The sequence below is a fragment of the Drosophila ananassae genome, chromosome 2R (assembly GCF_017639315.1).
Source record: "Drosophila ananassae strain 14024-0371.13 chromosome 2R, ASM1763931v2, whole genome shotgun sequence".
Lineage (NCBI taxonomy): Eukaryota > Metazoa > Arthropoda > Insecta > Diptera > Drosophilidae > Drosophila > Drosophila ananassae.
In genome coordinates this window covers 5,736,706-5,758,806 of record NC_057928.1, presented here as the reverse complement: position 1 = coordinate 5,758,806, position 22,101 = coordinate 5,736,706, and the positions used below count along the sequence as shown (strand labels likewise).

Sequence of the window (22,101 nt, the reverse complement as noted above, 5' to 3'; positions counted from 1 at the left end):
AAAAATATTTAAATAATAATACTTAAATAATAACTATTCATAAAAGTTATGTTTTTTTTTATTAGTATTTTACTAGCCAAATACTTAATAAATGAAATTCTATCTAATACAGAACCCTTTGAACCCAACAACATATTCTGGTTGCGCCCATGGGAGAACATAAAATATTTATGGACTGAAACCGGTTTGAAATGCTTCCCTCGGTTGAACAACAACAGAAGCCGGTTGAAATTGAAAGAGCTTATCATTAACAGAGTTGAAGGGACTAACATTATTGTGCGGTTGCCGGTGGAATGCTGTTAAGGCACTGCAGGGGCTTCGCTTAGCAGGCGGTTTTGGATAAAATTACTCAGCTTAGCCAAAGGGAGACTTGTGTGCTAAAAACTAACAAAATCAAAACCTATTTGTAAATGTCCCAAAAGGTTCGTTGAGAAATCTCCAGATAAATGGATCAATAGGGTGTGGAGAGCCTCTATTAAAAGTCAAAAGGATAACGAGACCAGGATAATGAAAACAATGAGCTTGGTCAAGATATCGATATTAGCCCAGCGAAAGGTGTTGAATAGTTTTTCTCCCAGATTTCTTTATCCCAGTGTTTATCCTGTTTCTGAGCCTTGGATTCGGCCAGGTTAACAAGCACTTCGGATGAATCAGGTTGCAGCTTCAGGTTTGTGTTTGCTGCAACTATAAATAAATATTAAAAGGTGGTTAGATTCGTCACCTACCCGGACTACCGTCCATAAGGAACCATAAGGAAAACTTTTAATATAGTTAGGAAATACTATTTGTAAGCTATATTTTAGTTATGTTTAAAACGAATAAACTGTTATTTAAAAACAAGTATGAGGGTAAGTTGCGATTTTTTTGCAAAATGTAAACAATTCTCAAAATTAGAAATTAAATATGTTAATGTAAGTATTGTATGTGTGTATTTAAGTGGATTTGTAAGTGTAATGGACATTTTTAGAGGCCCGCTGTTATGAACATTTGCCGGCAATATGGCTTTCAACCACTTAACAGCGCTTTAACTGCGGCATTGTTTACATGTTAACCTACGACAACATTAACATCTCAATTGCGCTATGTTAACGGGCCGAGTGAGAGCCATCAATTTTAGAGCTGTGCTGCTATGAATGCGAAATGTTAATGTTAATGGCGCCGCTAACAGTCTGCTAAAAGCCAGGCGTGCACTTTATGGCCCTGTTATGGGTGCGGTTAACTGCTCTGTGTGTGTGTGCGTGCAGGCGCTAAGTGTGGGCCCAGTTTATTTGCCAAATCGGTCCCCATGTGGCTCGAAACTGGGCTTTAACTGGGCTTGCTATGGTTGCACAGACACTGCTGAAATTACTGTTTTGACGGTAAACAGGTAAATAGTACAGTGCTGCCTTAATGAATTTTAGTTGAAGTCCTAGAGGTAGGACTTTTTGTTAGAGTCCTTTGGGTTTATTTTTTATTATTGCATGTATATATATTTTTGATTTCTTCAGAGTAATAACGAGCCAACTAGACATACAATTATAAAATTGAAGATCTCTTAAAATTAAGCTTAATTTTATATTTTTAAATCTTTAACAAATATGGGTTTGGGACGAAATTATTAAAAATTCCCATATCCATAGAGCTAAAAATTACTCATTCGCAGAATTATTTATTAATGACTTATGAAACTTTTCCCGCACATGGCTAGCTTGGCTTCAAGACGCACTTAAATAGCCTAGATCGCCTGAGAAACCATAACCTGTTGGCGATTCCATTAGCCATTAAGTTATTCCAGAGCCGAGCCCCATTTCCTGAATGACTTTTCATATCTGGCATGTTAAATAGGCCCCAAAAATATACAATTAATAAAAGCTCAGTCTGAGACTGCCACCCCCCTTCCGGGCCGAAAACAATTGCCTTTTGTCTAATGTTCGTTTGCATTGTGCCGCTCAAAAATGTTGTTTACATTGCGGTAATTAGCCTACGTGCATGGCATCTGAACCTCTTCAATTGCCCGTCTGGCATTTCAATTTCCCCAACAGATGCACCTGCCGCTGTTGGGAAAGCCCTGTTAACGAGAGCGTCATTCTGTTAAAACATGCGTGAGAGGCCTCTCTTCTGCGCAATAAGAATATTGCTCTCATTGTACACTCGGAAAAGTTAAGTTTAATTTAATGTGAAAATATTAAATTGTTAAAACTTTTAATATGTATGTCTTAGACTCGGATAGGACTTGCTCAGGTATAATTATGCAAATTGCAAGTAAGTCTAGGAAAGTAAGGATATAATTTAGAACCAACAATGTTATATCATAAATCTATATATCTAAAAGTCTTATAATCCGAAAAGAATCTTCCATATCTTCTGCATGTCGGTTTACTTAATCAAAAGTAAACAAATTTTACCAACTTCAATGTTAAAGTAAAGTTTGTAAAATGAACTATTTTTTTCAGTGTACTTTGCTCTCTTGCAGCACTTTCACTCTTCTCTTCTCGCTTCTCTCACGGACTCTGTTACTCTCGTGCCGCCGTACGAAGGGTGACCCAGGCCAGGCCAGGTGGCCGCGGAAAACAAACTCGGATCCAGTTTTTCAGATACTTTTTCGGATTCAGTTACTTTCGAAGTTTCTCAGCGAACGGAACACGCGGCGGACGACTTTCGACGACTTCCTCCAGCCGAACACGAGAAGCAAATCTCTTAAATAAAACACGAAAAGCGAGCAGCATCTTGTTGAGATTCGAGATTCGAGTGCGTGGAGAATTGCGAAGCATACAGTTTGAAGATACATGGTACTGCTTTTGGATTGTGTAAATAGAATATCATAGGGAGTAAAGTAAAGCGCGGTTTCACAGTGCGACACAGTGCGATTCATATGCAAATCCGGAACTGAGGCCGAGAGACATCATTTGCGAATTAAATCAAAACACGGCGGGCTCTCTCTCCGAGCCGGCAAATCCTGGCAACAACAATTCCAGGACGCTTCGCTGAGCACTGAACTTTTTCACGTTACGCGACGCGAGCAGTTAACAGTTAACCGCTTACCGTTACGCTTCCGCTTACGTCCTCCCTCCTTACGAGTGCGAGCGAGTAGACAATAGGCGAACGACCCGACCGGGATGCCGCCCACGTAATGTGTGCCGAAATTTAAATTCCGCTTTATGCAAATACGACTGACTGTCTGACTGTCTGACTGTCGGCGCTTGACGGAGAGTGCGCGAGTGTGGGTGCGTTGCATGTGGATTACCATAAACGTAAACAAAAGGATTAGACGTTACGCTGCCGGGATTGCGAGTGCGATTGAAGCAGCACCTGAGTTTTTCCAATAGCTCTGAGATCCAGCTCCAGCTCCAGCTCCAGACCCAGGTGAGTTGTGTGTAAATGATGTATTACCTGGCCGACGAGAGGGCGGGCGGCGGGAACCTGCGGCGGCACTTGCGGTTGCTGTGTGTGGCATGTTAAGTGCAATCCATTATACAGATATGTGCCTTGCACATGCAGGTTTGCTCTCTGTCTTCGGCCCTCCTGGCCCGCTCCTGGGCCTGCCTCCTGTGTGTTTTCGGTTGCCACAAAATTCTGTCGGGGTGTGTGTGTGCGAGTGGCTGGGGGAGTGGCTGGGGGAGAAGGACGAACCTCTTAATGCATCCATCAACTTCAATGGAATGCCATTCAATCAGTATTTCCTTTTTGTGTTTTTCTTTTTTTGCGGAATATTGCAGTTTTGCATTTTTCCTCGGAGGGGGAAATCTGCATCTGCAAGATGCTCCCCGGACTAGGGATAATGGGAGTTAATTTTAATTTATAAAGGCCGATTGTGGGGACTTCAAAGCTTGTACCTTGCGGAGTGTCGGAGTTTCGAAGATAAAGTTCGGGCCGACATGGAACTCATTTTTTAGTTCGGGCGGTCTGGGCAGTGGGGGAAAGAAGTGCCGCAAGTTTAGAATCGGAAAAGTTTCCGAGACATGATATGATGGCCTAATTGGAATTGCCGAATAGAGGCCAGCTCGGAGCGGAACAAGAACAGAGGGCCAATTAAAAGTTTGCTCGGGAAATTGTTGCATATGTTTAAGGTCCCCCATGGAGTTGAACAAAATATAGTTTATGGAGTGGCCGCCCCTATGCGATCATTGAAGTGCCGGAATTGATTGATTCGATGTCGCTTTGCTCCTAATGAACGGCAATAAAAATTTATTTGGGCTACTCTGAGCCGCCCTTCCTGGTGGCTGTTCCTGATCGAGTTCTTCCTCACCCCCCACAGCCCGGGGATAGGGCCGTTTTCAATCGAACTTTTTTAATTACAAACCAAACACCACGAATTTCATGCCCGCTGTATTGAAATATCGTAGGCCGCGCACTCCCCGGCGCCTGTCATAAATATTTTAGCAGCTCCCCATGCCCCGGCGAGGGCAGCACAAATATTTTAACCATAAAAATTGCCAGCCCACCGGGAATCGACAAAAAATCCTTTTTCGCGGCGGCGGAGGTGTATGAAAGGATACAACAATGGCAGTCGGCACTCGCCAGTCAGCAGTCGGTAGTCGGTAGTCGACAGGAAAGAAAAACGCATTTTCCAAAATATTTACACAGGAAAAATGAACAGCAGAAGCGAGCGACGGCAAAGAAAACTAGAAAAAGCACCACTGGCGAATAAAAAGCAGAAATAAAATATGAAATAAGGCCGAGGGAGGATCTATTTTATTTTTTGGCTACAATTTCTGTCGCCCACCGATGTCCTGGCACGGGCAGCTCGTATTTGTTCGAATATCTGGCCGAGTTGCAGTAAATAAATATACGCGTATCTCTGATGGGGATTTATGGCAGCGAGAGCCCCGGTCCTCGGTCCTCCGGCAGGCGCTGCTGCTGCTGCTGGCCTAGGACTTAAATAAATGATAGATTGAAATTTATATGGCCTATGGGCCTCGCATCCCGCGCCCTCCATTTTGTCTGACTTGGGTCGGAGAGGGACTGGGTATGGGGCGCCAAAATTGCCGCCATTTAAATAGAGTAGGTAACAAAATCTGTGATGTATCTGTTAGGACGTCACTGGCGAGCTAGTTAGCATCGGCCATTGTCTGGCCGGGGAACTTTAAACACTATTTTCGAGTTCGGGGATTTATTTGTTCATTTTCGGAAGCTGCCCCAGGATATTATTGACGCTCCTGTGGAATATTGGAAATGTTTGTAAACTATTTGCATTGATTTGAAAATCACTTTCCAATCCCATTTAAGCGTTCGCAGCTCACCTGTGACGTCGCCGAAGAGTGCATTGTTTGCATTGAAATTTCATTGATCTAGTAGGCACATACATAGTGTTTGTGCAACTTGCAACAGTGATTCATAATTAATATTTGAGCTCTGCTTTTCTATGCCCAGGCCGGGGGCATGCCCCTCCGCATCACAGCCGCAAATTAAAAATGCAACACCAGGGCGGGCAGGCGGCAAGAATGGGAGTATGTTTGGGCTTCCAATAATAAAACTCTGCCGCTGGCCGCCCGACTGCAATCTATATGAGCAGAATTTATTGACCAAAGTCCTGCCAGTCCTGCCAGTCCTGCAATGGGTTTCCGAAAAGTTAATATTAATTTTGATGGAAATGAAGAGCGATTTAAAAGGCCCTCGCAGGGAAGAGACAACTTGCACAACAGCTTAATTTGCAGAAACACAAAGGACATCCACAGGGGAATGAGTTATGGGTACATGAATAGGATAGCAGCAGAATCCTTCGCCGGAAGTTCAATTTCAGGCAGAAACCAACTCGCAAATGCATTACTTTTGAAGGCGATTTAAATAGAGTTGGTCCCCTAAACGCTTCAGATTAAAGTTTTGCATTCTGGCAGCAATTTCCCAAAAATTTTCCGGAGGTGACCGCAGCTCCGCCCGGACCGCCCCCCGTCCGCCTCTCTCAAAATAAATTCGCCCGATATTGTTTGCCACAGAAAGCTGCCTGCTGACTGTAAAATTAATTTCATATGGCAAATGGCTAAGAAAAATGTTTTGCCACACAATCTATGAGAATTTTATCCCAATCCAAGCAGACACAAGCTCTGTGGCAGGATGGCACGATGGCAGGACACTGGGACTGGGGCTGGGGCTGGGGAGGAAATAAGTAAAATGCCAAAAATGCTAAATAAGATGGCTCACATATCTAAAACCCCAACAAGAAGCTTCAATAAATAAATACGTGTGTCTGTGAGGGGGACAGAACTCTCCTCCCCATCCCCCAGATCCCTGCGGAGTCTCGTTTAATTTTGGGAAAGCGCACTCAAATGTTAATTTCATTTCCCGTTTGCCTTTTGTCTGCACTTCCCTGAGCCTGTGCCTGAGCCTGAGCCATCCTGCCCCACTCGTACGAGGACGAAGAAAAAAAGATGATATTCGTATTTAATTTCAATTTCAAAGGATTTTCCATGTATTTATTCAAGGACTTTATCTTAAGCATAAATTACGGGCCAACGAACGGGCAAAAGGACGAACGGGTACGGGTGCGGGTGCGGGTGCACCGTTTGGCTTTCCGTCTGCCTCTGGCTTTCACCTACTTTCTAGGCGGACTCGAAAGGTAGCCTGCGAGTCACACACGCTCTGCAGGACACCCCTCCGCCCCCAGCTGCCAGGCCAGGCCAAACATTGTCTGGCTCTGGAGCTGACTCGGCTCCCCCACCTCCTCCGGCTGGCCGTGTTTGCCAAACTGTGGCTTCCAGGTTATCTGTCTCACTTCTCTGTATCTCCCATCAGCCTCCCGCCTCCCTCCACGCTCCTTGACATCGCTGTCGTCGTTGTCGTGTGCATTTGGTTTTCATTTACATATGAAGCTCCTTAATAATCCTTTTGTGCACAGAACAGAGCCGTACAGCCGTACAGCCGTACTGGAGAGTCAGAGCCAGAACCAGAGCCAGAGCTCCCAGGACTCTCCACACACGGCACACAGTTGGTGTTGCGTGCGCATAAGGAAATGCTTAAATATATGCAAATCCAGTTAAGTGTAATCATTTAGCAGGAGAAAAAGTGGCCCGCCTGCTACCAGGACCTGCTTCCCAGCAGCATCCTTCAGCCAGGCTCCGTAAATTAGAATTTGAATGCATTTAACGCACAAAAAGGAGGTTATCAACAATGCCAGGCGATAATAAAGTTATGGATGGTTCGTTGCTTAGCCCCGGCTAATGGAGTCTAGAGAGCTAAAGAAAAGGATTTAGAGTCCTTTGAAAGAAGTAACATTCTGGCTCTGCCTTTCCAATGGATAGTTGGAGGCATAAATCGATTTATTTTTTAGAAACAGCTTCCGCGCTTATGCGCTCCTAAAACACTAATTAGTAATTCAAATAATAAATTGAATGGCCCACTGGACAAAGGCGGGCATGCGAGCGGCATTACGGAGTGTAAATAATGGAGAGGTAGCGAAAGAAACGCGAAAAAATCCATTAACGCTTTGTGGCATCGCATTTAAGCCGCAGCCTTTAAGCCCCGGAGTACTATAGCACTCTACGGGCTCCGGGCATGTGCAGAACCCCTTCCGGAGATGCGACTGAGACTAACGAGCGGCGTTAGTTTAATTTCTAGAGCAGCATTCCAGCGGAGGAGCAAAAAATGTAGAAAATAATAAATGCAAATGCTTTTGCGCTCATAATTCCATCATCACCATCAGCAGCAGCAGCAGCAGATTCAGCATCAGCATGCTGCCAGGATGGCGAGGAATCCTTGTGATCATCGCACCGGGGCCTCGGCTCTCTTTCGCTTTGGCTCCGGCTTTGGGCTCCCTCTGCGGTTTGGCTGGCAGGACGTTTCGTGTGTCTGCAGCGGATATGAGGCGGAGGCATCACAAACAGGCCACCCCTGGCGGGCGGGCAGGGCGGAGGCCTCCAAGTTGGTTGCCTATTTTCAAAAACACGGCATAAGGATAACAACCTCTTAACCCAGTTTGACTGCAGGCAGCCGAGTCGCAGGCAGGCGGATACACGGATACACGGATACAGATACAGAGGCACAAAAGGCAGGACTAGATACAGGGAACATCGACGGGCAAGGGGCGTATCCTTGTGCATGTCCTGGCCCGGCTACCCGTTTTAAATTGAACTGTGCGCATTTAAGCGTGAACTGACAGCTTGGAAAATCGAAAGCAAAAATAAATTGTCTAGTGAACTTGGTGGTCCAGGGCTGGCAAGCAGGCTGAAACACAGCTGAGCTGATTGTAGCCTGTGGGCTTAGTGTCAGCCGGCGGGCGGTGGGCGGTGGGCGGCGGGCGGCGGAAGTGGGCGGAGCGAAAGGACACTGGCAGGAAATGGCTCTCGGCCCGACACTCGCTGTGCGAGTGTGCGAGTGTGTGTCTGTCGGTGGCTATTAATTGAAATTCGTTGTGCTCGAAGCCTGCTCCTTGCTCCTTGCCGCTCCGGAGCTGAATAAAGTTTTAAAAGCTCAGTAGGACCTTGGCTCAAGCATAGGCCTTGAAGGACATTACCGGCAGCAGGCTACGAAACTTGTCGCCTGCGAAGGACCACCCTCCGAACTGGCATTTGCATATATATCATCTCGCATATCCTTTTCGTCCGAGCCCGAAACTTTGTCCCTTTCTGCGCCACATTTGCATAGACTGGCATAGACCCGCTCTCCCAAATCCCGACTTCCAAATCCCTACTTGTGTGCTGCTGCTGCTGCTGCTGCGCGAGTCCTTGTGCATATATCAGCCACCAGGAAGCGATCCTACGGAAAATAAACTCTGATAACCGGTTTCGGATTTAGGGTTACGCCGCTCCCTCCTTGTTAGCGAGGTAAACAAATCTGAAACTAATCCTTCGCAGCCAACTGGCAATTGTAAACGAATGCGGATTCCGACTCGGATTCGGATTGTTTGCCTTGTTTGAATTGAATGCACTCCCAGGACCAAAACCAGCACGGGGAGGACTCGTTTTTAATTAAGAAATTTTGGGTAAAGAGTTAATGAAGCATGAATAGAGTTCCGTATAGGGTGCCGGCTCGGCCACCACATTTGAATATTAACGCGGCCCTGAAACGAAGAGCATCAGTAACCCTAATGGTCGCTAGGTAGATGCATCTCCCCCAGAGAGAGGTCTAGTAGTCACCTATCTGAAAGGTTCGTACAGCCCTCGTTAGCACTCTCAACCTGGAGTGCCGTGCGACCCATAAATGTTTCAAAACTCCGGGGCGCTGCAGTTCTGAATGGGGTGCCACTGCAATAGCTGCCAAAAGTTCTGATGCTCACCTGCTGCCGAAGCTCCTCACCTGCCTCGGATAGTTTGCAGCAACTTTTGCCTCTGGAGAAACTTTTCCTGTGCCGCTCTACATGCACAGCTCCGCCCGCCGCGTCCGCCTCGTCCGCCGCTTATGCTACTTAAAGTTTGCTTTCTGTCTTTGAGTAACAAGATACACCCAACCAGGCTGTGGCCCAGCCTCCTGCGGCCCAGCCACCCGAATTGTGAGCAAATTAATTGAACGCAAAGAAATGCAGAAGGCAAACGGAGGGGACTTGGAGCGAGTGTGGCACTGGAAGCTCGTTAAGCTCAAAACGCTTACCGACCTGGACTGCCGCCTCCTGGGACTGACCTCAGAGGGCCAAAGGATGCGACTGGCGAGTGCTTCACGTTTCCAATTAAAGATGAGAGTACTTGGGGAGCAGAAGAACCCCTAATATTCCCGAATACCTCTATTATTTCCGCTCCAAACCTCTATTTTTTCACCCAAAAGCGGAGCTCGCATGGCCCGAGTAGTACGGGGCATGAAACAATGGAGAAAAAATCTCAAAAGTTTTTGCCACTCATTTTTCAGCCGGTCCTCGGGACTCGGCTCTCGGTCCCCTAGCTCTCGGTCGGTCTCTTCCTCCGGCTGCCTGCTAATCCAGGACAATAAGTGTTTGTCGTTGGGATTTAGACAATTATTCACGTTAAGTTGACGTCTGAGACGGGGAGCCAGGCAACTGACAGTTGCGCTCGTCGTTCGCCGTCGCCTCCTCCGGGTGCGAGTCTGCACAGTTTTGTAATTTCTTCAACGTTTCAATTTGTACCGGTCTGGATTTGGGCCGCTTATTTTCGGTTTTCTTTGCTCCTTCGAAGGACTTCGCTCCTCCGGCATCCGGGGCTCCGGCACACGCAGCAGTTTGTATTATAAGCGCATTTGGGTTTTAAGGTGTCAGCGGCGGGCGAGTCGCGCTGATATGTCATCTGGAAATAATTTTTATTTATTCGCTCGCTCCGTCGCTAAGCCGTCTGGCAATTTTACGATGACATTTCTGCCTCTTCGAGGATTTGCGTTTGCCAAACTGGCGATATACATTTTTTATGCTTCCATACTCCGTGCACACCCACTCCAGGCGCTTTATTTGATTTCGTCGCCACAATAAAAAACAAAGTCGAGCTCAGCAGCCGGCAGCTCCAGCGAGCAGCTCCTCCTTACGCACTCTATGAAGTGACCCCCAGGCACTCCGCATATGTGTCCGGATTCGGGACTCCAGATCCCCCGTCCGGGTCACGTACGGAACATAAAAGTATTTACAAATAATATTTCCATATGGTAAGACGTGACAAAGACTCAAATTAGCGATGGAACGTTTATCTTCGACTGGTGGGGAGTGGGGGAGTGGGAGAGCCACCCTGTCACCCTACCATCCTGCCCCACCAGCTGGCCGCATAAAAGTCCGGTCGTAAACAAATATCGGAGAAATATCCTCGCAAACATCCAACTTATCGGAGGGCCAGAAAAGTATTCCCTTACTTTTTCCATAATTTTAATGCCCCCGGATTGAACCTTTTTTCCGGCGGCCTGTAAGATGGCGGGGGAGTGGCGGTGTTTAGGCCATTAATTTAATTTTATGTTTGATTTTGGGTGCACTTTAACGCTGGTACCTTTTTTAATAGTGGACTGTTGTTGCCGAAAACGAAAATGATTTTGTTTGGCACTTTTAATGGCTGCGTTTGGCGGCAAAGTTTTCTGTGTTGGCCGGCACTTTAATGGCCCAAATTGGTGCGGACCAGGGCCTGAAACGGAAAGTGGCTCTGCGATTTATATTATTTGAGCTTGAGAAGTCTCATTATGTGGAAGAACACGGATCGCTCCCCTCGGGCCTCTCATTTCCGCGAGTCTGGCAGGTATCCCACTCGAACTCTCGAGCTGGCAAAGTGGAGGAGTCATTAAGATGCATTTATGATCCTCACATCGTTAGCCGGCCCGTCCTGTCCGATTCCTACACGCCTGTTAGTGTCTACGAGGGGCAGGAGGCTCAGTCGCCTCCTCCTCCGCCGGGGCAACCTTTAGAAACACTTTTAATTGCTTGAACTTATTAAACAGCTGCCACCGCCGAGCAGGCAGGGGGCGGGCTGCCGTCCTCCCAACTGCAGCATCAACTTTCTGCACTCGCCTCGCATCCTGGTCGAGGCCATCCTGGTGCCCGAGGAGGAAAAAATAAAACTTTACTGCGGCCGCATATACAAAGACAAAGACCCGGGGCCCGGCTTAAGGTCAGCAACTTTTATTTCTTTGCAAACACTTGCACATCCCGGCTCTGAAGTGGCCCATCCAGCAGCCACATGCTCCATCCACCATCCGCGCCAGCATCCATCGTTCGTCCCCGTCTGCTTATCTTTTCGCTCCTCTGGCTCTTGGCTTTTTATTTCGACGCTGGTGCTGTGCACATTTTATTGTTCTTGGCCCGGCCATCACCAGGGTCCTCGCCTCGGCTGCATTTTGGCATTTTTCAGCGCCCGTTTATTTTTGTGTTTTTTAGTTTGAAGTTTAATGCCAGAGTCGTGCCTCATATTTCGACGATGGAATACAATAGACGATGAAACAACAGCAGCGACCTCGGACACGGGAGTGCCAGGGGGCGGAGGTCCATACCCTAAGAAGGAGTATAGTGGTTTTAAGAAAGATTTAGAAGTTGGCTTTGAAATAAAAGAATGGCTATTTCTAAGCATATTGTAAGGATTTCTAAGCATATTGTGTAAAGTATTTAAAGCAGGGACCGTATTTATTATGAGTTTTATGTTAAAAGTCACAATATAATCATTATTTTTAAAATAATAATTTTTTCTAAGCAAAATTATAGGAAATTTACTCAGTTTTATCTAATTTTAAATGGTACGGAGAAGCGATCGCGGGAAAAATCACGGTATCTATACCTGTAAACTTGGTCTAAGGAGATATGCAATCAAATATCCAAAATATTTCATAAATATACCGAATAAATGTATATATTATTTATTAAAAAATAATGACTATGACTGTTTGATTTTTATTTTTTCGCTAAAAGAATAATCATTATTTTGTTAGTTTTTAGGCACAACTCTCCATATCCCAACATCCTAATGCATCTGGCTATTCGGTGTAACGAGTCACCTTTTTGGCAAGTTTTTTTATGTTCCCCTGTTGTTTGGCTTTTTTTGGGTGCTGCACAAGTAGTCTACGCTTTGGTGGTTGCTACACAGATTCAGCTTCAGCTACAGCTTTTGCTTATGCTGGTTTAGTAATCCGCCTCACTTTAGCACTTGAGCGGCATCTCCTCCGTCCCTGCTGCCACCCGGGCCTGCCCCTGCCATCGCCATCGCCTCACCCTCGCTATTGTCCACTCGAAGCGCTGACTGCAGATTGAGCAAAAGTTGCTGGCTCCGCTGTTGTTGTTTTTTGGCTGCCTGGCAGCCTCTGGGAAGTGTGAACATTTTGGGCAACACTCCGCGAGCTGCCCCGCCTTCGCCCCGGTCCGCGCCATGTCCCATCCCCCTCCTAACTGCTTCCCAGGCCCGGCTCAAAAGGTGTTGGTAATGATGATTTTGAATTATTCATGATTCACGACGATTGAAATTATTTGCGCGCGCTCGTCCGCTCCTCGCTCGTTGCTGAAGTTCTCTGGCTGCGTGTTGCAAGGAGCCGGGGAGGAGGTTCGCACTTATAAGGCTGAAGAGGCAACAATGCCGGATCCGTGAGGGGTGTTCCCCTGCCGTGTGTCTGGCCGGCTTACCTCTTCGCTTTATGTTAAATCATTCAAATCGAACAAAAACGAATAAAAAACAACTGGCAGCAACAGCTGAGGATCTGCCAGGACTCGGGGCTGCCGAGGGGTGGGGGGTGAGCGGCAGTGTTCTCAGGGGATGCTTCTCTGGAAGGTTCGGTTTGGGATCGGATTGGTTTGGGATTTGCCACATTTCGGACGCCCTGACAGAGGTCTGACAAGCTCTATCAAAGGAGTCCCTTCCGAGTCCTTTGTTCTCCGAGCTGGCGAATCATCGGCGGAAACTGAAATGTCACAAATGTGGATCATCGCCGGCTTGCTCACTTCGCCGCTCTCGCGTTAATGGAATTTGGGATTAGCCGTGTGGCTCCTGGCCTGAGTTAATTATGAACTGAGTTTCGGCGAAAGTGCAACTGATCTGGACTGATCTCTGCCAGCTTCTAATGGCCGGCCCTTTGTATGGTCGATGTGTCGTACATGGGATGGAAGTCAATGCCACTACTTATGTCCTCCGCGGGCCACTTGCCGCTTATTCAGCATTTCGGTCGGGCATCGCAGCTCTCCGTTCGACTGCCAATCGGCACCGGGGATTTGGCCAAAGTCATTTTGCGCATTTTCAATTTGGCAAACTTTCGCTCCCAGGAGGCCCTCGTCCTGTGCCGGCTGCTGATGCTGCTGCTTTTGTAGTCTTAGCGCATTCAGGCTGCTAATTAGGCGGCATTAAGATTGTGTTGCCCCACTGGCCCCCTCTGGCCACAGTAAGCGCATTAGATGCTTCAGTTGCGACGCTACTGCAGAGCACAAAGTCAAAACGAGAAATAAATGCCAATAATTTGGTTCGCTCAAAACCAATCACCCACACACTGACTCCGAGAAGTCTTTTGCCCTTTTTTGAATGGCAAACAATGGGGAGTGGGAGTGGGAGTGGGAGTGGGAGTGGGAGTGGGAGTGGGAGTGGGAGGGTCGGACGGTCGTTCAGTGGAAATACAATTTAGTTTTCCTGCTTTTCGGATTCGGATTCGGATTCAAGCTCCGAGAGGCTAACGAACTATTTTTACAGAAAGCGAGGCGACCAGAAGCGAAGACGACGCCGAACCCTGTTTGAGGCCACTTGAGGCGGCAAAAAAGTGCAAGCCAGGCCAAAAAGAAATGGAAAATCAAAGGCAAAAAAGGTTTCCCCAACTCTCCATCGGAAAATCCCATTCCTTCAGCTCCATCTCGAGATCCAGGGCTGTTGTTTTTGTTTCTCTGTTTGCTACGTGAACACAAACTTAATTTGAAGTTAAAATGTAGCGCAAAGTGTAAGGCAAACAAGGATGGGGCTGGGGCTGATGCCGGGACTGGGACCGGGGCTGGGGAGCTCCCAAGCCAACCGAAATACGAGGGTTCGAGCCGGGTCTCAGCTTGGCTTTTATGATCGAGTTAATTTGAATTTTCAAGAAGCCAACTGCCTGTGTATTCTCGCCTCACTTTGTTGCTGTTTTGATCAGCTGAGACAAAGAGATTTCTGGCATTTGCCATCGGATTCAACAGGAGCCCTTCCTGGTCCTCGTCCTCCTACAACCTCCTTTCCGTTCTCAACCCTTTCCTTTCCGACTTTGTTGATTCACTTTGAAAAGTATTTTCCCGCCGCATGTGTCTGGCGAACTTTGGGAGCTCCTGTGGTTGCTGTTCGGGGTCGCTTTTCCACCTATTTTTTGTGTTTTTTGCGACTTTCGAGCCAGAACGTTTTGTACGTGCCCCGGCTTATGTGCATAGGATTTCAATGCCTCGCCTCGCTATTGATTTTTATACAATATATATTGCTGGTTGTGAGCGGCGATGTCCATCTGATTGGTTGCTCCATCGCCTGCACTGTCCCGGCCCGGCTCTTTGTCATCCCCGTGTGCGAGCGGCACATAAAGCACCAGATTCGATTATGCGACTTAATCTGATTTCGCACAAACGAATGATTCAAATGCAAATACCAGGCCACCGCACCACCCGGCACACACATGCCGCAAGGAGGCGGGCGCCTGGTTGGCATAGAAATGCGAGTCTTCGGCTCGGTCCCCCCTTTTTTCGGTTAATAGCTTTCGATTTATAACAAGCAGATGAAAGCATAAAGATTTGCATTACAAAACAAGGACAGGTAGGCCTTGGAGCTGGGACCTGGAACTGGGACTGGGACTGGGTCCTGGGGTGGCTGGCAAAGGGTTGGATAAGACCCGACAAAGTCAGCCAGGACATACAATTAGTGTGATGGGGTTGCCGGCAAGAATGTTGATTGGGTTGTGGTTTGTCTGCTTGCCAAGGCAACTGGGTCGGGCTAAGCAGGGTTAAGCTCAATTATAATGGCCTGTATGTGGCATCCAGCAGGCAGGTTGACGGAATTTCAATTGATCTGCTAGCCCGATTGATAAGACACTCACATGTGAGAGGAGTTCGAATATAAAACACTGAATTCAGAGAAACATATACAATTTCTTACTCAAACCAAATTGATTTTACTTAATTCAAGAATTTAATTCGTTCTTAATTTAATTATTTTTTCCCCTAAAGTTCGATTTGAGAACAAAAATTCTTGATTTAAGAGTCAAAAATATATATGATGTAATTTTAATATTATTGTTACTCATATTTCTTAATGTTTTCATATTTTTTATGTGAGTATTAAAACTTATGATTTCTCAAATATATTAAGATATTGTTTCGTGAACTGATTGTTTTTGATCGTGGTAGAAATAGAACCCAGCCCATCCGCACTAAAAAAACAAAAAAACCATTATCAAAATGTAAATATTACAGTTAAAATTACTCAATAATTTATTGGGAATATAAAGCTTCGAAAAAGATACAACAAAAATAGATAAAAATACGCGTAGTTCCCGATTTTCAATCTGTGTGAAGTGGTATTTATTCTTTCACCTAGTCAGCTTTGGGTTTCATAAGCTCACAAGTAGTTTATATGCCGCACATTATCATAATTAAATCGGGCATCAACACCTTTTCCACCTGGCGCGTCTTCGCCCCCACTTAGGCCCTTGCAGCCTCCTCCAGTTTCTGCGAAAATCTTCCCACAACTGCCCTAGTCCGAGTGCGATTCTGCGCGGCGTATTCCCACAGATTATCACAAATTAGATGCAGTTCGCATCGGGCCCTGGCACACATGGATCAATCGGCCACATGCCTGGCTCAAATTAAGATTCGGAGCCCTGCACTCGGCACTTGGGGAGCAGGAGATACAGATAGCTGAAGGTACGACGACCATCCACCCCCACCCCACGTGCCAGATGCAGAATATTTTTCCTCCGATGGCACATAATTTTCGCACACCACCGCGCGAGCGCTGCATGCCGACGATGATGTGCGAGTATCTTGTGGATGCACAATGGCTTCTTCCTCATAACCAACACGTACTGGCAATTCACGAGGCGAGGCCTCCACCAGAGGTGCTAATGCTGATCAGCAGTAACTGATACCAGACCGGGCCGGGCCAGGGCAGTCCTGGAATAATGCAAAGAAGCCAATCAGACCCGCAATGCAAAGCTGAGGAACAACAGGAGTAAGTCCGCCCGAGATGGGGAACAATGCTCAATTTCGAATGCTGAATGCTGGATGCTGGACGGTGAATGGTGGACGGGGCAACTGGGACTGGGGGACTGGTCGCAACGCCCGCTGGACGTGTATCTGATGGGGCTCGGATTCACTGGAGAGTCCCGGCCAGTCCCGAGTTAGTTGGCAGGCGAGTTCAGTTCGGAACACAAATCATCTTCCAGCGCTCACGAAATTGTTGCGCAAACTTTCAAAAGAAACAGAAACAAAGCCCCAAAGAAACAAACCGAGCCAGCAAAAGGCGAAGCAAAACAAGCGCTGCCTGGCTGCATGGAATGCCTCGAATACCCTCACCAGAGTTGGTCATTCAATGACTCACTGGGCAGGCATCCGAGTAGCCGCTTTACCCAGCTTCTGCGGTCTGTAATCCGAGTAGTTGGAACAATACCCGACTTCGCAGGGTAAAAATCAGAGTGGAGGGGCCGGCCTGGAAAACAAAAGGAGGCGTTGGTGTTGGTGTTGGCTGATTGTGGTTGCTGGTACCTGTGCGGCGTCGGAGCTGGAGGAGGAGGAGTGGGCCAGCGGAGTATGTGTGAACTCGCAAAACGTGACACATTTATATCACTTCGTTTGAATCGCAAAATAATAATAAATATAATAGCAACCACGTTGCTGGGGGAGTCTCTGGCCTGTCTGCGGTCCATTCCGGTCTCTGGAATGGAATCTCCGGCCAGTCTCTTTCTGGCCCGGCCGAGCCCAGGTTTTGACCTGCCAGCTCTGGCTGGGAAGCTTTATATTTATTTTGCTCGCTTCCTTTATCGTCTTTGTGTGTTGTTTTTGTTGCCTGGCCGCTGCTGGCGGCAATTGTTAAAAAACTTAAACACCAGCGAGCGATAAGTAGAATGTTATGGCTTCTGGGGTATGCCCGATGGGGCATGCGAGTGCCGTCATACCCTCGCTTCGCAGCGGCTTCCATTCGGGCCATTCCTCCACAGCCTCTGCTACCTCTTAGCCGCCGAGCAAATCAATTCACCCTCCTTGACGAAAAACACAAAATGCCATTGGAGCCGCCAGGTAGCCACATCCGCAGATGAATTCCCTGCCAGAAACTTTGACCATCGGGCCAGCCCAATGGGTTTTGGGTATTTTCGGGCTACCTCTCCCTGTGCCCGCTTGACAATACACGAAATATTGCACCCCTGGGTCTGCGACGCTCCGGCCCGTCCAGAGATGTCAGCGAGCGGCGGCGGATGTATTTGTGGCGTATAATGTTACATCTGCTTAGCGGAAAGATAAATCAACGGAGCAACGTCGCCTGCATCAGCTACCAGTTCGGCCAGAGACCTTCCCAGCCAGTCCTGCCAGTCTCCAGCTCCAGCTTCAGCTCCAGCTTCCCGCCATCGCTGGCATCAGCAGCAGCGCCAAACGTCGCACTCAAGTTGACAATGATAAATAGTGAAAGAGCTCCAGGCGAGCCGGGGCCCAGAGTGGGGTTGTGGGAAGCGAAGAGGAGGCAGCCCGTGCGGTGACAGACACTCCACTCCCAGGTCGGCAAGTGGCGAAAGTTTTGCGCTCCTCCCGTGGTGCGGAGCAAAACATTTCGATTAAAGTTTATGAAACGGCAGCCTCGGAGCACCTCCGGTGACAATGGATCCCGCCTGGTCAGAAATTAGTATCTGCGAATGGATTGGGCCGGGCGTCCCAGTCTCCGAATCACAGTGCTCAGTGCACAGTCGGGGGCTCCCGCTCCCGACCATCCTGGAGTTGATTAAAAGTTTCGCACAACTTGCCTAGCAGGCGGGGGAGAATCCCGAATCTTTTTGAATATCGAACAGGAAGTCGCGCCGAAACTTGGATGGGATGAGCCGGCAACAAAAGGAAGCCGAAGATAGCTGGGAAGGCAGCTGGCAGGTGCTGGCTTTGACAATCCTCTCCGAGGGAGGCGGCGAGGCGGCAAGGTGGCAAGGCGGCGGAGGATGTGGCGACAACAAGTTATCTCGCCGGGCAGGACAATATTTCTCGGCCGCAGGCAGAAGGAAACTTTCCCAACCGAAGGAAAGTAAGTCGAGCTCAAGGCGAAACCAAACACTCTTTGAGGTAGAAATTTAAATATAAATAAATTGCCAAACAAAGTACCCTTGCGGGAGGAGCTGCATGGGGCGGAGGCCCTGCATCCGAGCTGCCAGGGTGCAGGGTGCAGCTGCAGCGTCTGCGCAAGGCGGAGCCGGTAAGCCCTTGAGGAGTCTAAATAAATAAAAATTCAACAAAATGACATTTAAGGTAAATTTAGCAGGCGAAGCCCCAGCCCCAGCCCCAGCACCAGCAGGAGCGGGAGCAGGAGCCCCACAGTATATATTTTGCGCCGAGGTGCCAGGGGATGCTGAGTGGAGCAGTAAGCAAACTTGATGGTCTCGGGCTGGGTTTCGGGGCTGCCTGAGTACCCTACTGCCTGGCCTGGCGTGGCCTGGCTTTCTTTTCCTAACTGAGGACTCGAGCACTCGGGGTTTGCATACAAATAGCAGTAGCGACGGTCGTGGAGGGTTGGACTGGAGCCCAGGGTTGCGACCCCTCGACTAAAGGTGTTGGCAGGAGCAGCCAAGTGAGAATAGCCAGCGAACTGGACAGAATTATGCTAGCGGAAAGTTTTTTACTTATAATTGGTTGGGTGGATTGAGGGACTCATTGTCCTGGAAGGGGTGGCGTTCAAAGATCCCTGGGTGGTGGCAGCTGCGAGAGATCATCGCCCCCAGCCGGGATCGGGGTGGCCGAGGCAGTGAACTTAGGTCGGTTCGGTCCAAGGCGGGGCAAGCTATAGCCTCAAGCCTCAAGAGTAAGGTCAACAAAAATCGAAGCCCGGCACACGCCCGCACTCGCAGCAGGAGGCAGCTAGCACTCGGCCAGGATAGTTCTGGAGTGCAGTGTGGCGCATACTTGCAGCAGACACTGTGTGCTTTGGGGTGCCATAAAGCAAAGTATAGTTCGCCCGGCGTCCTGGCGCATAAAATATTCACCCAAACACAGACCATAAACAAAACAGAGCCAGCAGACTCTTATGACCCGCATGGAGGATGGCTCCCCCCTTCCCAACCATCGTCCTGGTTCCAAGGATGTTTGTTTTTATTTGCCCGACCCCCGGCCCGGGAGGGGGGTGTGTGTCGTCGGTTGACATGACGGCGGAGCGGCGAAAGAAAGCCGTTGACGAAAGCAGCAGCAAAATTTTGAACTAGTTTAAGTGCCCCATCATGAAGTCCCAAGTTTCTCGTTTTCGCCAGGATTGTTTTACTTTATAAAAAACACACACTCGCACACACACACACACACACTCGGAGAGAGAGACACACCGAAACCCACACACGTAGCTCTCATAGCCACCCTTCCATTGGAGCTGCATGGTTATGCAAAGTAATTTGCTTGTGTTTGTGCTGGTGGGGATTGGGATTGGGGGCGAGGGCGAGGGCTGTCGGGGGCAAGGAGCAGCCAAGGCAAGGACAACACATAAAGCATCGGGGAAGCAGCTCCGCCTGGCGAGGGACGAAGCGGGCTGCTGGACTCAGCCAATAGCGACAGGAGCAGGAGCAGGAGCTGGAGCTGGAGCTAGAGCTTTATTTTTGGTCCCTCCTGCCAACCCTCTTTTCTACAGCCCCTCTCACAAATTGGTAGTGTGCGTGAGCTGCCAAGGGGCGGAGCATGGTCAGGGGGCAGGGCAGATGCACATGACCCCCTTTCGACAGCTGCAGCAGCCCCCTCCGAGTCCCGAGTCCCCCCTCTATTCAAAGTGTAGATAATTTCATTTGAAGTATGGCAAAATAAAATTTTTTTCAGCTCTCGAGCTCGAGCTCTCATCTCTCCTCAGCGGTGCTCCCCATTTCCATTTTCCCCCCTCGCCCATCGCCCATCGTCCGTCGTCCGACGTCCTGCAGCTTGTAGTTTCAAAGCTGCGGAGTCCTTGTTGCCCATTTTCGGAGCAGCAGCAGCAGCAGCTCATTTCCTTTGGGCTAATGATGTGGGTCAATTATGGCTGCCAGAAGCGAACTGCTCTCCATTCAGATTTTGTCTACTGGAATTAATGGCATTAGTTTTGTGCATTTAGTTTTGATTAGACGGGGGGAGGGGATCACTTGGCCATTTGCATGTTTGGTCCCCGGCTCCAGGACTCGGCTAAGCCTGGGAAGGAAAAACAATTTTCCATCTTCCACTTTCCATTTGAAATCAATGCCGAGGAGATGGAGTTTTTTGGACTTTTTGAAAGGGTTAGTCCTTCCAGGACGTGAAAGTTCAGCGAGGCTATATCCGGTCTGTGAGTCTTATGGCTGATTTCCTGGCCCCGAATGGTTATGGCCTTCGGAAGACGCGACCGGCAGCGACTCTCTTGGGCGGCTTTGCGAGCCAAGGAAGTCATTAATGATTTCCTTCGTTAACTCGCCCGCCCCCACAACAAATGCCATCTCTGGGACGTATCTGTGGCCCGATTCCCTGGCGGCAAGTGCTGCAGACGTATTACCCCATTTACCTTTGGCAAATATCTGCCACACAACCGCATGCACGTTCCGTTCGACTAACCCACCTATCCAGCCCGACTACACGTGCATGAAAGCCAAATCTCTGTGTTTGTTATTTGCAACTCGCTGCTCCCCATTCCCTTTCCATTCGCTCTCTGCGATATTTTTTAAATGTCAACGCAAATCTTTTTTGTGCATGCCACTTTTTGGTGGCGCCCTTCCCCTTCCCCCTCCCGACATTAATGCTGCCTCAGTTGCACGCTGATTGGCAATCGGGAATGTGACTTGCATGCCGGCGGAGCGGGATCGAAACAAAGCCACCGGAATGGGTATTTGAGCATCGTGGGTGGATGCCGCACTTATTAAATTAAAAACACACACACGCAGCTGTGCTGGGGACTGCTGGGGTGCTGGGAGGAGGTCCTGGCGAGGAGGTGCCCAGCAGATAGAGCACACATATCCTTTTTTCGCTATTTAACGTGTGCATGCTTCGGCAATTTGATTGTGGCCGAGCAGGCGTATGAAAATCAATTTCACGCTGAAACGCACCAAAAACTTTAATAATATTTGCGTCGCGGCACTTAACAGACAGCAGGACGGCAGGACGGGAGGGCGGCAGGACGGTAGGACGTGGAGTGTCCTGGCTATCCCCTTGAAGAGTGGCGGCCAGCAACCACTACATTTAATTGAATATTTCTGATAGAGCTTTAAGGGACGTCCAGCAGCTAATTGGATTAAAGATATAGTTCAAATGACTCGCGCAGCTCTCGCCGCTGACAAGCCCTATCAGGACGGCTTCAGAAGTTGCCTCCAACACCTCAGATCTCAGGCAGTTCCAGGACTACCTGGCCAGGATACCAGGAATTTATCACCTAGCGGAGAAACCCTGGAATCCGCTCTCAGGCTCTGTTGGCGAGTCTCTCCAGGCAGCGCCAGACACTTGGCATAGTTCTGCGGCCAGCGCTGGCAGGAGGAGCTGCCTGGGGAGGGAGACCTACACGTAGCCCTAACTTTTGCTTCGAACATAAAGTGCGCGCTAAGAATTTACCGCATAAATTTTAAACAAGTAGCAAAAAGAGGCGAAGGTAAAAGCCAGAAGTTGCAGGTGGGCATGGGCATGAGCTTGGGCTTGGGCTTGGGCAGCGG

At 48.5% G+C, this 22,101-nt stretch overlaps 1 protein-coding gene across 1 annotated transcript in view; it reads left to right on the top strand.

Annotated features, from left to right (window-relative positions):
* Positions 1-2,494: 2,494 nt before the first annotated feature.
* LOC6493814 (MOXD1 homolog 2) overlaps positions 2,495-22,101 on the top strand; it is a 100,131-nt gene continuing 80,524 nt past the window's right edge. The window contains exon 1 of the mRNA XM_001958454.4: positions 2,495-3,342. The gene's annotated coding sequence lies outside the window, so the exon portion shown is untranslated. The remainder of the gene's footprint in view (positions 3,343-22,101) is intronic.